Source organism: Ailuropoda melanoleuca, chromosome X (genome assembly GCF_002007445.2).
Source record: "Ailuropoda melanoleuca isolate Jingjing chromosome X, ASM200744v2, whole genome shotgun sequence".
NCBI lineage: Eukaryota > Metazoa > Chordata > Mammalia > Carnivora > Ursidae > Ailuropoda > Ailuropoda melanoleuca.
Genome location: NC_048238.1, coordinates 31,440,136 through 31,453,543, shown reverse-complemented (window position 1 = coordinate 31,453,543; position 13,408 = coordinate 31,440,136). Strand labels below are relative to the sequence as shown.

At 41.7% G+C, this 13,408-nt stretch overlaps 1 pseudogene; it reads right to left on the bottom strand.

The window, feature by feature from the left end:
- Nucleotides 1-5,158: 5,158 nt before the first annotated feature.
- Nucleotides 5,159-7,314, bottom strand: LOC105241110 (annotated as a pseudogene).
- Nucleotides 7,315-13,408: the final 6,094 nt, after the last annotated feature.

The window sequence follows — 13,408 nt, the reverse complement described above, 5'->3', positions numbered from 1 at the left end:
CATCGTTAGTAAATTAAACATACGGAGAGGGAGAACACTGGGGAATGGATTAGATTTGGATAGAAAAGCAATCAGAAGTTCAATTTCCAGACATGGTAAATTTGAGATGCTTAATAAACCTCAAAGTAGAGGAAGTTGGGTATCAGTAGAGAGTTTTAAGGGAGATGTGCACATTTGGGGGGGGTTTAGGTATGGATGAGGATTTAAAGTTAGGGACCTGGGAATTAGATTACATAACGAATAAACACGGAAAAAGAACAGATCTAGAGAAGCGAACTTCGAGGCATTCCAACATTTACAGATTAAGAGAATGTTATTCCAACAAAGGAGATAGAAACAGCAGCAAAATGAACTAGTGGAATAAAACAGGATTGTGTGGTGTCCTGGATGCCAAATAAAGTTTCAAGAAGGATGCGATTGACCATGTCAAATACTAAGAGGAAAGATGAGAATTGAATAATGGCCATTGGATTTGGCATTGCTGGCATAATAGATAACTTTAGAAATGCAGTTTTGTGAGTGTTGGAGATGAAAGCATGTGCATTTCCATTCTTATGTGGTTTTTCCAAAAGAGTTTTGCTGACTTGGCAGGAAGAAGCTCCTTGATAAGGAGGTTATTCATTCGAATATGTCTAGAAACACAGCATACTACATCCCACATTATAAGTCAAAAGGAAAATAAACAAATCAAAGACATAAGAAATCAAAAAAGAGATATTTATTTCACCTAGAAATTCTTAAACTTCTGTCCTATAAAGTATACGTGTGTGTGTGTGTGTGTGTGTGTGTGTGTGTATAAGGCCCCACAATCTCTCACATGAAGCCCTTTGGGTCATATGTAATTTGAAAACCCAAATATTTCAGACTCCAGAAAGATAATGAAGTGGATAGTGCATATTTTATGTAATTCCACCAACAGGAAATCAAACACATGAGCCCTTTCGCAATTTTTTTTATAAAAAATTTCACCCTGGGATAAACAAAAACTATAAATAGCTTTACACTCCTTTAAGTTTATACACCAAAGAATTGTGTGCCAACGTTTCTAAGAAAATAATTTCGGTTTCAGAACTTTTGGGGTTTCAGAGTTGTGGGTTTATATTAGGATTCAGTGGAAATGTTTCCTAGAATAAAATTTGTACAGTGTTGACAAATGACCTAGAAGTGAGGGTCAAGAGCTAGTAGTAACCTTTGGGGTAAAATATAAACATGGGCATTTGTTAAGTACAGTTTAATTGTAGCAGCTAATATTTCACGCAAGCCACTTACGGATTCATATGAGACAATAAGCAAAACGCTTTATAATTTCAAAATGTTATACGAATGTTATATGATTGTAAAAATAATGACACAAAAATGACATCAAACAAAATGTTTTTGTATGTTTTTAAAAATGAAAACAAAATGGGTACCTGAGGGGCTCAGTCGGCTGTGCAACCCACTCTTGCTTTCAGCTCAGGTCATTATCTCATGGGTCCTTAGATGGAGGAGCCCTGTGGCTGCTCCGCGCTCAGGCGGAAGTCTGCTTGAAGATTCTCGCCCTCTCCCCACCCCCACTCACAAGCGCATGCTCTCTCTAAAACAAATACTTTAAAAAATGAAAACAAAATTAATTAAAATAAAAACATTATTACACAGGAACATAAGGGGAACAGATGGAGAGAAAGAAGGCCTCCCTGAAGCCCTCAGTAAAATAGACAAATTAATAAACAATTATCAAATGCCTATTTATTTTTAAAATTTTTTAATATTTATTTAGTTAAGTAATCTCTACACCCAACATGGGGCTGGAACTCACGACCCTGGGATCAAGAGTCACATGCTCTTCCTACCAAGCCAGCCAGGTGCTTCCGCTTATTTTTTTTTTTTAAGATTTCATTCACTTATTTGTCAGAGAGAGAGAGAAAGAGAGAGAGCACAAGCAGGGGGAGCCTCAGGTTCCCTAATGAGCAAGGAGCCCGATGCAGCGACTTGATCCCAGGACCCTGAGATCATAACCTGAGCCGAAGGCAGACACTTAACCCACTGAGCCACCCAGGTGTCCTGCCCCTATTTCTTATAATAGTGCATTTAGTGTTATGGGAGATAGCATCCCCATTCCCTCCACTCCACAAAAAAACACAAAAGCTGCCGTGGATCCCTTGGAGAGTATAGCCAATGGAATGTTCATCTTATAAAGTGATCAAACTAGAGCTGTACAGAGCCTATGGTTAGAGATAACCCGGTCATAGGAAAGCCAGTGTCAATCTACTTACGTAAGTCATCATGCTTTTAGGTTATTCACTCCATTCAAGTGCATCAGTCATAAAGAAGAGCTAAAATATCCCTTCCTTGTAATTTTTCTTTTTTTTTTGAGAGAGAGGGAGAGAGAGGGTGAGCACAAGCAGGGGGAGAAGCAGGCTCCCTGCTGAGCAAGGAGCCCGATGTGGGATTTGATCCCACAATCCTGGGATCATGGTCTGAGCTGAAGGCAGACACTTAACTGACTGAGCCACCCAGGGGTCCCCCCCATGCTTGTACTCTTAAGCTGTTTTTCCAGCTTTTTTTTTTTTAAGATTTTATTTATTTATTTGACAGAGAGACAGCCAGCGAGAGAGGGAACACAAGCAGGAGGAGTGAGAGAGGAAAAAGCAGGCTCCCAGCAGAGCACGGAACCCGATGTGGGGCTCGATCCCAGGACCCTGGGATCAGGCCCTGAGCCAAAGGCAGACGCTTAACGACTGAGCCACCCAGGCGCCCCATGTTTTTCCAGCTTCTATATGCAATTTTCCACCCAACAGTGATGAGTTGTCCCCACTCTTCGGTGAGATTCAACAGATGCACCCAGGACTTCTCATTTACTAACCAGAGCCTAACAGAGGGAAATTCCACAGGAATCTGCGATGAATTTGGAAATAGCAGTTAAAATAACTCAGTCCCAGTTAGTTTACATGTGGCCCCTGGGAGTGGCCACGAGAAGGATGGGGCTGGAAGGGGAGAAATGAGGGCCTCTAGTTCCAAAATGAAATGCTTTTCTGTATGTGTAAAATAAAAATGGGGACCTACACATACGAAACTACAAGCCAGAGAGGTTGTATGACTGAAGAATTGGAACACGGGATGCTTTCCCCTTGCTCTCATCATGCTGCCTGTTGTAGTCACACAACCTTCAGACACATTCCACATTTAATCATTCTGCTTGATTTGGTGCCTCTTTGGGAGCACAGTTTGTAAACAGTCTGCTGAAAGTTCCACGCGAGTAGCGATTGGCTCAGGAAAAGTGCAGGCGGCTTCAGGATGAGCCCGCGGAAGGTGGGACCAGTGAGCGGTGACGGGAAAGCCTGCGTCTGGATGAGCCTCGGCTTCAGGGAGACCTGGTTTAGAAGAAATCACCTGACGTCAGCACTTTCCTCGGAGGAAGGCGGTGTGGAGATGCCACACTAAAAAGTAAGCAATACCAAGTGCCTCTGAGAAACGTTCCCACCAACAGCATGCTGTTCGGGGGAATTATGCCTGTTACTGCGGTGAATGCCATTGTATCTGGAGGTGGGTACTGACTGGAAGTGAAAGCCTCCAGAAAGACATCTGTCTGGCTCCTGTTGTCACTGGTTTGCATTGTTCTCTCCTGTGGCTCAGGATGCAAGCACATTTGAGCCGTCCTGCCCAGATGCGGCGGCTTCATGAACACAATCTATTGCACGGTGTGAGTTACATTTTGTCTTTCCTGGAGAATATCAGGAAAGGAATACATCTAAGAACCAGTCCACAAGACACACTCGCTACATAAATTAAGTGTGATAAAGTAATGAGCAGCTTGGGGGACGAATGACACATTTGTCAGCCTCCTTGATTCCCCAGCATGGCAATGGCGTCCAGAACTGGTGCCGAGCAGGAAGATGAGGACAAGGTGGGGAGGAAGAAAGGGGCGGCTACTCTCCTGAAACCCTCATGAGAGAGAACAGACATGTGGCTTGACAAGACTTCCCAGATGGATTCTTAACGCTGTTCCAGCAGACCACCTTCAAGGCTATAGTTTCTTAGGTTATACCAGAAATCCCCTATCATTCATTGTTGGGTTGCTTAAGAGTCAAGAAGTTTATAAACAGAGAGGCTAGATTAAAATCCTGTTGGACAACAATTATTGACCGCTTGTTTCCCCAGCTAGCGTTTGAGGACTTGAGTGGTGGTGTGGGAAAAGCAGAGCCCATGGGGCAGGAAGTGTGGTATGAGGATTTGGTTCACTATGCACTAGACCTGGTTCACTTGGACTAACTACCAGTCCTTCCTGAGACTCAGCTTTCTGGTCCGTGGAGTGAGAACTTCCCATACCCACCTCACAGAATGACTGTGAGACATGCATGAGAAAGTGTGAGAGAGCGCCACTTGCACAAGGTAAAGCAACACACAAATAGTCAGTAGTATTTATGTATTAGTATTAAAATTTGCCACAGAGCAGAACATAGATTTGACCAGGATACAGACATAATGCCTCCAGAAAAAATGAGGGAATTTAATTTAGACAATAGTGCTTCTTTTATAATTTTTACATCACAGTCTCCTCTCCTTAATGACAAATTGATAAATTTCTTCGTGTATTATATTCATTCTCTTTGATGATCTTTAACTTCCCACCCTTGGGGAAATGGTAACCTAACTTCTGTAACTCACTGTCTAGACATCTGAATAACTTTCTTTGATCCTTGGTTTTTTAATACTATCAGTACAGTGTAATTGATACACAGGATCTCGAGACACAGTCTATTAATCGTGAGGATAAGTGATACCAGTGCTCATTTTGTCCAGGCCCAGCTCACCAGTGCTGATGCTATTGCTTCTACCTACATCGTAGAACTCAGTTACATTTATTGTATATTTATATGCTCATATTTATGCATCCTTGGCCAAGCTCTAAACTTGTTGAGGCTCAATAGTGTATCTTATTCTTTTTTTTTTTTTCAGCTGGAATGTTTATTTTTCTGAAAAATATGAGATCTTTTAAGGGACTGTATTTCCCTTTTTGCTTTGACTGCTAGGAAGCTCACAGGCAAAATGAAAGCTCAACTTTGCTAACTCTGAAGGATGAAACGGTATATATTTCTGTGCATATACTTTCTCAGACCTCTTACTATTCTACCTTCATCTTTTACAGACTTCTTTATTTTCATTTTGTTTCATGGTTTTATACTCTTGTCAATCGGTTATAGATTCTTTCATTATGCTCGGGAGATGGTTCTTTGGGTTCCTTCTTATTTTTTTTTTACCCTTCTGTCCAAAATGGTCTTCTCCTAAACCTATGACAAGTTCAGCATGAGAGATGGTTCTTCAGGTTCCTTCTTTTTTTGACCCTTCTGCCCAAAATCATCTTCTCCTAAACCTATGACAAGTTCACTCTCTGAATCAGAGTCCAGGCCCAAATGTACTGTTCAAGAATCAATCTCATCTTTTCCCTTCAGTTTATCTTCTGTGGGAGGAGGCAAGGCTTTCAATTTTTCTGAAGAGTCCTTCTCAGGCTAGGGACTTGCCTTGTCTTTGAGCCTGGATCTGCTTTCTTGCTGTTTGGCTATGTACTTTTCAGTTCCTCCTTAGTCTCCACTGGGTTTGCCAGTTTGAGCCTTTTTTTTTTTTTTTTTTTGACAGTAGATGGCTCTTCATCCATTTGACTACCTTCTTTGTCTTCTGCATCTTCTGGCTCATTCTTAGAGTTCCACTCATTGTCACTGATATACTCACTATCACTACTATCTGACTTCTCGGAATCTTCCAAATCTCTGTGCTCTACAGCCATGTAAACATCCTCTGAGATTTCATTTATGCCTAGTCGTGCTTTGCAACTCTGTCATCTTGTCAAGATTTAGCTGGAACCTGGTGCGAATCTGCCAGTTGGGTGAGATGAGAACAGGTGCCGCCTGCTGCTGGACCAACTGGCTCAGCTCTCTCAGGTCCATCTCACCACCTTGCTTCGAGAACCCAGGTTAAGGTTCAGGATGCTTCCAGTGGTGGACATTTTGTCTGTTTTCATCATGACTGGCATGGACGCTTGAGGAGAGAAAGTTTTCAGACCGCTGGATAAAGTGCCTGCTTGTCCCATGTTTGCCGAGGCTGGTGAAGCTGTGCTCTTGTCCAAGAAGTCCATGGGCTCCTCGCTGGCACTGAGGTGGCTCCACGTGGCCCTCTTAGCATCCTGCTCCACGTCAGAGCCGGTGTGCACGGAAGAGTTTGTACTCATGGGAGAGCGTGGCACATGTGACAAGGAAATCCTGTGGCCCCTGTCCCTGCTCAGCATGGGCTTGCCCATCAGGATCGTGGGGGACGCTGTCACGTCAAAGCTCTGCTTGACCTTTTCCTGCTTGTCTAGCTGGGTAGGGCCGGGACCGGGGTTGTTGGGGTCGAGCAGCTTTTGGTACTGGATGTTGGGTGTGTAGGATATTCCAATGGGAGAGTAATTAAGACCCCTATACTTCCTGCAGATGGTCTCCAGATATACCTCCATCTCTCGCATTACACTGTTGAAGATGTTTTTTGACTTTTTCACAGAAGAAGGAATTTCTTTAGACATGAGGTGGCCAATTATTTATTGGAACCCCGGCCCTGTCATGTTGTCCAAATAAATGGGCATCAAGCCACCCATCTTTACCCCTCAGAGCTTTTACAGGCCAGAATGGAAACCCCTTCAGTTTTGCCCAAAGGATGTGGATTGCTCTAAGGTTCATAAAACCAGTTATCTCATTTTCGGCTAGCAGCTAGATACTTACTGGACACACTTTGATTTCATTCATCTCATACTCACAGATTTTGATGAGTACTTTTGCTGTGTCAGTTTGTGATTTCCTCCATTATAAATGATGCGGTTATGCAAAATCCACTTTGCATCAGCCAAGAAAGCTTCTGTGCAGCCATGTATTTTCTTTTTACCATTCTTTTCCAATGTACAAAGGTCCATAGAATGGAAGATGGCTTGTAGTCAGGATGCTGTTCCAATGGAACAGGCTTCTGGAATGCATCTGTCCCTGGTTGTTTGACTTTCTGAAAAGCAAACTTGAGCAGGTAGGATAACTGTTTGATGGTGAGCATTGTCATGGCTTAATTCCCAGGCTCAACACATTCTGCTACCATAATCTTCTCACTTCAGGACAAAACCCATTCCCCTCTGGTTCCATTGTCAGTCTCAAAATACTTATCATGATAAACCCAGGGATAAAGCTCATAGCAAAGGACTTGGCCTTTCTGGTAACAAACCGAGCAGTAGAAATCATTCTGTCCAACCTGTGGTATGACATTCCTGCCTCTCCTCATATGATAGGATGCAGTGAGAAGGTCCAGCATCCCATCTGACATCCTGATACCTCTCTGCAGCCTCGCCTCTGAACTCTGGGCTCCTTCACTTCTTCTGCTGAGATGACCTCCAAGCTCTTATACCTTATTGGTGTATCTAGTCCCAAGACCATTTCTCCAGGAAATTAATAGGTGCATCCTTTGTTCAGAAGGCTGAGTTAGCATAAGGAAGGATATTAAAAGGATAAGACAGGACATATAAACCAGTAGGTGGGAGCCATGTCAGCACGGCAGCTAGCTATGCTGCCAGGCTGTCCCTCATCATCAAGATTACCTACTTAACTGGGGCGCCTCGGTGGCTCAGTCGGTTAAGCATCAAACTCTTGGTTTCGGCTCAGGTCATGATCTCAGAGTCATGAGATCAAGACCCACATCAGGCTCCACACTCAGCAAGGAGTCTGCTAAAGTTTCTCTCTTCCTCTGCCACTCCCTGTGTGCACTCTCTCTCTCTCTCTCAATAAAGTAAATAAAATAAATTAAAAAAAATAAATCTTAAAAAATAAATAAATCTTAAAAAAGAGAGTGTGAGTGGAGGGAGGCAGAGGGAAAGGGAGAGAATCCCAGGCAGACTCCCCACTGAGCACAGAGCCAGATGCAGGGCTCGATCCCACCATCCTGAGACCATGATAAGAACCGAAATCAAGAGTTGGATGCTTAACCCACTGAGCCACCCAGACACCCCTGAAAATACTGTTTCAAATGCTTTCTAATAACTCACTCTCTTTGATTTCTAAACATGTGTCAGTGTATATGTGTGGCAGGGGTGGGGACGGTGGTATATATGTGTACCTTGGATATATAGGCCCATTTGCTCTTGAAGTCATGACTGACAAAGAATAAATTAACGTCACAGGTTTGACGCATCCAAGGGGAGGTACAGCGCAGCAATGCAGACCTTCTGTTAGGTAATATCATAAAATGGGAGACACAAGGCCAGCGTATCATATCCTATCAACATCGTCAGTATGGAAAAACTGAAAGAAAAAAAAAAAAGGAATGGTTCTTTGGAAAAAAATAGAAGTAAACTGTGGGCCTTCATAAGGCTGTTGGTTAATTTCATTTTTTATTTCATCTCTAAAGTAATAAATGACAATTCATTTAGGCCTTTCTTCACAAAGTACCCATATTCTGAAAGTGTGAATTCCTTTCACAGAATCACACTCTAATTGCCTAGGACAGAGTCTTAAATGACCTTCATACTTCAGATGAACTATGTTTGCTTCATTGAAAAAAGTGGCATTATGGGTGGTCTATACCCTCAGATAGTTAAGAAACAAAAATACACACGGTACAAATGGCCTTAATGTAAAGCCTGACAGAATTTGGGATCTGAGCCAGGGAATTTTCTCACATTTCTGCCGCAAAAGGGCAGCAAAATCACATGAAAATCTTTTCTGGACCCAGATCACACAGTACATTAAAAGATTTTGCTACTGTGCAATTTTCCCAAAGGCACTAGTCCTTCTCAAAATATTTATTTGAAGCACTTTGAACTTGCTCTAACAGGTGAACACAGGATTGCAGATATTGAGGAAAGCTATTTACAACCCCTTCTCCCTTGCCTTCCTTTACTAAAGAGACTGGAAAGCTACATTAGTCACTGGTTTGCCTCTCACCCAGGGTGGCCAGATGAGAGGCAATTCTAGTGATCAGTGAGCTGTATATAAAGTCTTGGAAAAGGGGAGAAAAGGAAAAGCTTTGGGAGGAAAAAGATTTTGGCTCTTCTTCCAGCTTTACACCAGAAATATGAGCAAAGGATAATGGAGTGGGAAGACAGAACGAGCCACGATCCCCTGAAGACATCCTATTGCAAAAGCTACCTCCTGACAGGTTAGCTGATAAAAATATGTCCCAATGTTGGGGTGCCTTCGGCGCAGGTCATGATCCCAGGGCCCCATGTCGAGCTCCCTGCTCAGACGGGAGTCCGCTTCTCCCTCTTCCTCTGCCTGCTGCTCTTCCTGCTTGTGCTCTTTTTCTCTGCCAAATAAATAAAATTAGTAAAATCTTAAAAAAAAAAATTCCAATGTGTTTAAAGCACTGTTATTGGATTTTCTTTTGTTTTAAGATATCTCCCCACATAAGAAAGGTGTTCTTGGGATGCTGAATTAAAAAAAAAAAAAAAAGGCAACCCAAAACTTTATTATTTATTTACTTCTATTCTTCTTTTTTAAGATTTTATTTATTTATTTGACAGAGAGAGAGACAGCACAGAAGCAGGGGCAGCAGCAGGCAAAGGGAGAAGCAGGCCCCCCACTGAGCAAGGAGCCGGATGCGGGACTGGATCCTATGACCCTGGGATCATGACCTAACCGACTGAGCCACCCAGGGGTCCCATGTAACAATTTACTTAGTGGTATAATTAATTTTCAAATTTTGTCAACATAGAGGATTCAAATTCAGATTACTTAGGGCAAACATTTTTGTATGTATTTACTTCATACATAAATATCTACTACATATAGTAGGAATAAAAGCAGTCACAGAAAATAAAGGACTGATTTAATAAAAGTAAAAGGTAGTAACATTTCATCAAGTAAATGTTTTGTACTCTACAAAAATATTTGAGTTACTTTAATAGGTAAACTAAAATGATCTCTGATTCAACCAATCGATTTGGTGAGGAACACTAGCTACTAGAATGGGTTCTCAGATGTCTTCCTTTATTTTTTATGGAATGTTTTACTGAGTTTTGTTTTCAATTAGCTGTGTTGGCATTACAAATGAACCATATATAAATGAACCACTTGCAATACATATAATTATTCAAACTTATATGTTAAAAAATGAAAGTTTCACATCAATGTCAATTAGCTATGCACACTTTTGAAATGGAAAATGGAATATATTGGTTAAGAATAAATTGGTGAATGTTTCTGTAATTATGTCGTAGGGGTAAGGCACTTTCATAATTACTGAAGGGAATATAAATCTGACAAAAACTATCAAAATTGCAAAAGCACATTTCCTTAGAATCAGCAATTCTGCATCTAGGAATTTATTCTGAAGATATACTTGCATGCATTCATGGGAAATCATACATACACAAGATTATCCTTGCAGCAAAGTTTGCAACAGCAATCTGGAGACAAATGTTCATAAATAGGGGGTTGGCTCTGTAAATTACTGCGCATTCATAGAAGAAAACATTATTGAAAAGAATGAAGTAAGTCATCATGTACTTATATGAAGCAATCTCCAACTTGTTTTAGGTGAAAAAGGAAAAACATGGAAAAAAATGGATGGGTAATATATGGATATACCATATATGGTCATGTAAAAAATATATATGTATATATATATTTCCCCCGGTATAGATATAACTGTGGAAGAAACTGACATTTGCTGCGTTTGGTGACTAAGAGTGATGTGTGGGTAAGGTGACTAGGAACAGGATAGGAGAAAAACTATAAACCTATTTTTTTTTAATTATAAGCAACGTATAAGCTATTACATATCTTCCAAAAGAGAATTAAGATATATGTTAGTGAGGGGCCTAAGTGGCTCAGTTGGTTAAGCATTCAACTCTTGATCTCAACCCAGCTCTTGATTTCAGGGTCGTGAGTTCAAGTCCCTTGTTGGGCTCCACACTGGGTGTGGAGCTTACTTAATAAACAAACAAATAAACAAACAAACAAACAAAATGTATGTTAGTGAAAAATCCCAAATTTTCTTTTCAAAATAATTGAGTAGTATAAGCTCATTCTGCTCTTTTCTGCATGCAATGAATCACATCACACTGTCAAAGGGAAAATTTTAAATGCTTAAACAAATATATGAAGTCTTACAGCTTTATTAATGCAACAGAAAAAGCCAGCTTAATTCCAGATTGCTTCCCGGTGGATCTATCCTACTTCAGTGTTAAAAGCAGTGTGAAAATGTTTTTAATTAATGACATTTCTCACTTTTTAGAATCTTACAAAATGGGCAATTCTGTGATAATAAAGAGCTTATATGGTAGGTCCACCTTTCAGTTATGAATACAGAATGTTGATCCAATTAATTGAGCTATCCACGAATTGATATTCCTAAATTCATTTTGATGACCAGCAAAGTACAAGTACCCACCACAATTTATTTTTAACTTTGCTAGCAATTTAATAAGAATTCCCATGGTATGTAACCTATAATAGATAGAAATGGCATAATTAAAAGATAATAATGCACAAAATTTCCATAACAGAGAAAGTTGTGTTTCCTTCTTCAGAAGTGAGAGTTTCATCTTAGGCTATTTGAGCTGTGTTCCCCCACAGACATAAAACATATCCTTGTCCAAATTTATCATGTAAATCCTCCCTTTTTATTTTTTATTTTTTAAAGATTTTATTTATTTATTTGACAGAGAGAGACAGCCAGGGAGAGAGGGAACACAAGCAGGGGGAGTGGGAGAGGAAGAAGCAGGCTCCCAGCGAAGGAGCCTGATGCGGGGCTCGATCCCAGGACTCCGGGATCACGCCCTGAGCTGAAGGCAGACACCCAACGACGGAGCCACCCAGGAGCACCCCCCCCTTTTTAAAGATTTTATTTATTTATTTGAGAACAAGAGCACAACCGGGGGGAGGAACACAGGGAGACAGAGAAGCAGGTGGCGCTTGATCTCAGGACACTGGGATCCTGACCAGAGCTGAAGGCAGACCCTTAACCGACTGAGCCATCCAGGTGCCCTGTAAATCCCCTTCTCATGTAAAGTAAGACCAACATAAGGGAAATATGCAGGAACCAGAGGCACCAGACTGTTCAATATCCTCCAGAGTGTGCTTCCTGCTTTTAGACCTTCCAAGACTTTATTCAAGTCTAGATATTAACAAGCTTCGCCCATTAAAAATGCACATTATACTTGGCTCCAGTTCTAGAACCTAGTTATACTCAAGGATGAAATCCTCAAGTATTCTTTAGTTAGCTGTCCCCATTCCCATCCATTCTATTCACAAAACCAAGTGGGTCAACTCCAGAGGCACACGATAGATACTCAGTAAATACTGAAAAGGTGAGGAATGAGTGAATGGGTAATAATAAATGATATTTTTACAATACTTTACTGCTTCTAGGCGCCTGGATGGCCCAGTTGGTTGAGCATTCAACTCCTTTTTTTTTTTTAAAGATTTTATGTATTTGACAGAGAGAGACCCAGCAAGAGAGGGAACACAAGCAGGGGGAGTGGGAGAGAGAGAAGCAGGCTTCCCACTGAGCAGGGAGCTCGACGCGGGGTTGGATCCCAGGACCCTAGGATCATGACCTGAGCCGAAGGCAGACGCTTAACGACTGAGCCACCCTGGCACCCCTGCATTCAACTCTTGATTTCAGCTAAGGTCATGATCTTGGCTCGGGTCATCATACTAGGGTCGTGGGATGGAGCTCCGAGTCAGGCTTCGCGCTCAGCATGGAGTCTGCTTGAAATTCTCTCTCTCCCTCTCCTTCTACCCCTCCCCCTACTCACATACAGACTCTCTCTCTCTCAAATAAATAAAATCTTTAAAATATACGTATATATACATATATATAAAAATACTTCACTGCTATTAAAATGCATTTGCATAATTACTCCATTTATTCTTCACAATACTCTTCACAATACTCATGTAAAAAGGGAGGGATGGGGTGGCTAGCTGGCTCAGTCAGAAGAGCATGCAGCCCTTGATCTCGGGGTCATGAGTTTGAGCCCCACATTGGGTATAGAGATTACATACATACATATAATACACAAATAAACTTAAAAAAAGAGAAGGCAGAGCTTTGAGGTCATGTTTTACACATGATGAATTTGAGGCCCCAAGAGGTGTAAATGACTCATTCAGTGTCACAGGAGTGACACAACAAAAAGGCTACCAAGGCCCCATAACATGCCATTGCCCTTCAGGAGCACAACAGCAGAAATGGCATCCAGCAGAAGCAGCGATGGCGGGTGGAAGTGGCTCCCTGACTCCTCCATCTCTGGACGTTAGTGCTTCGGCTCCCACTTCAGCTCTCAGTTCCGATACAAAAGGGCAAATGCTTTGCTTGGAATACTCTTTGCTGTTAAGATTCCTGACATCAGGGGCGCCTGGGTGGCACAGCGGTTAAGCGTCTGCCTTCGGCTCAGGGCGTGATCCCGGTGTTCTGG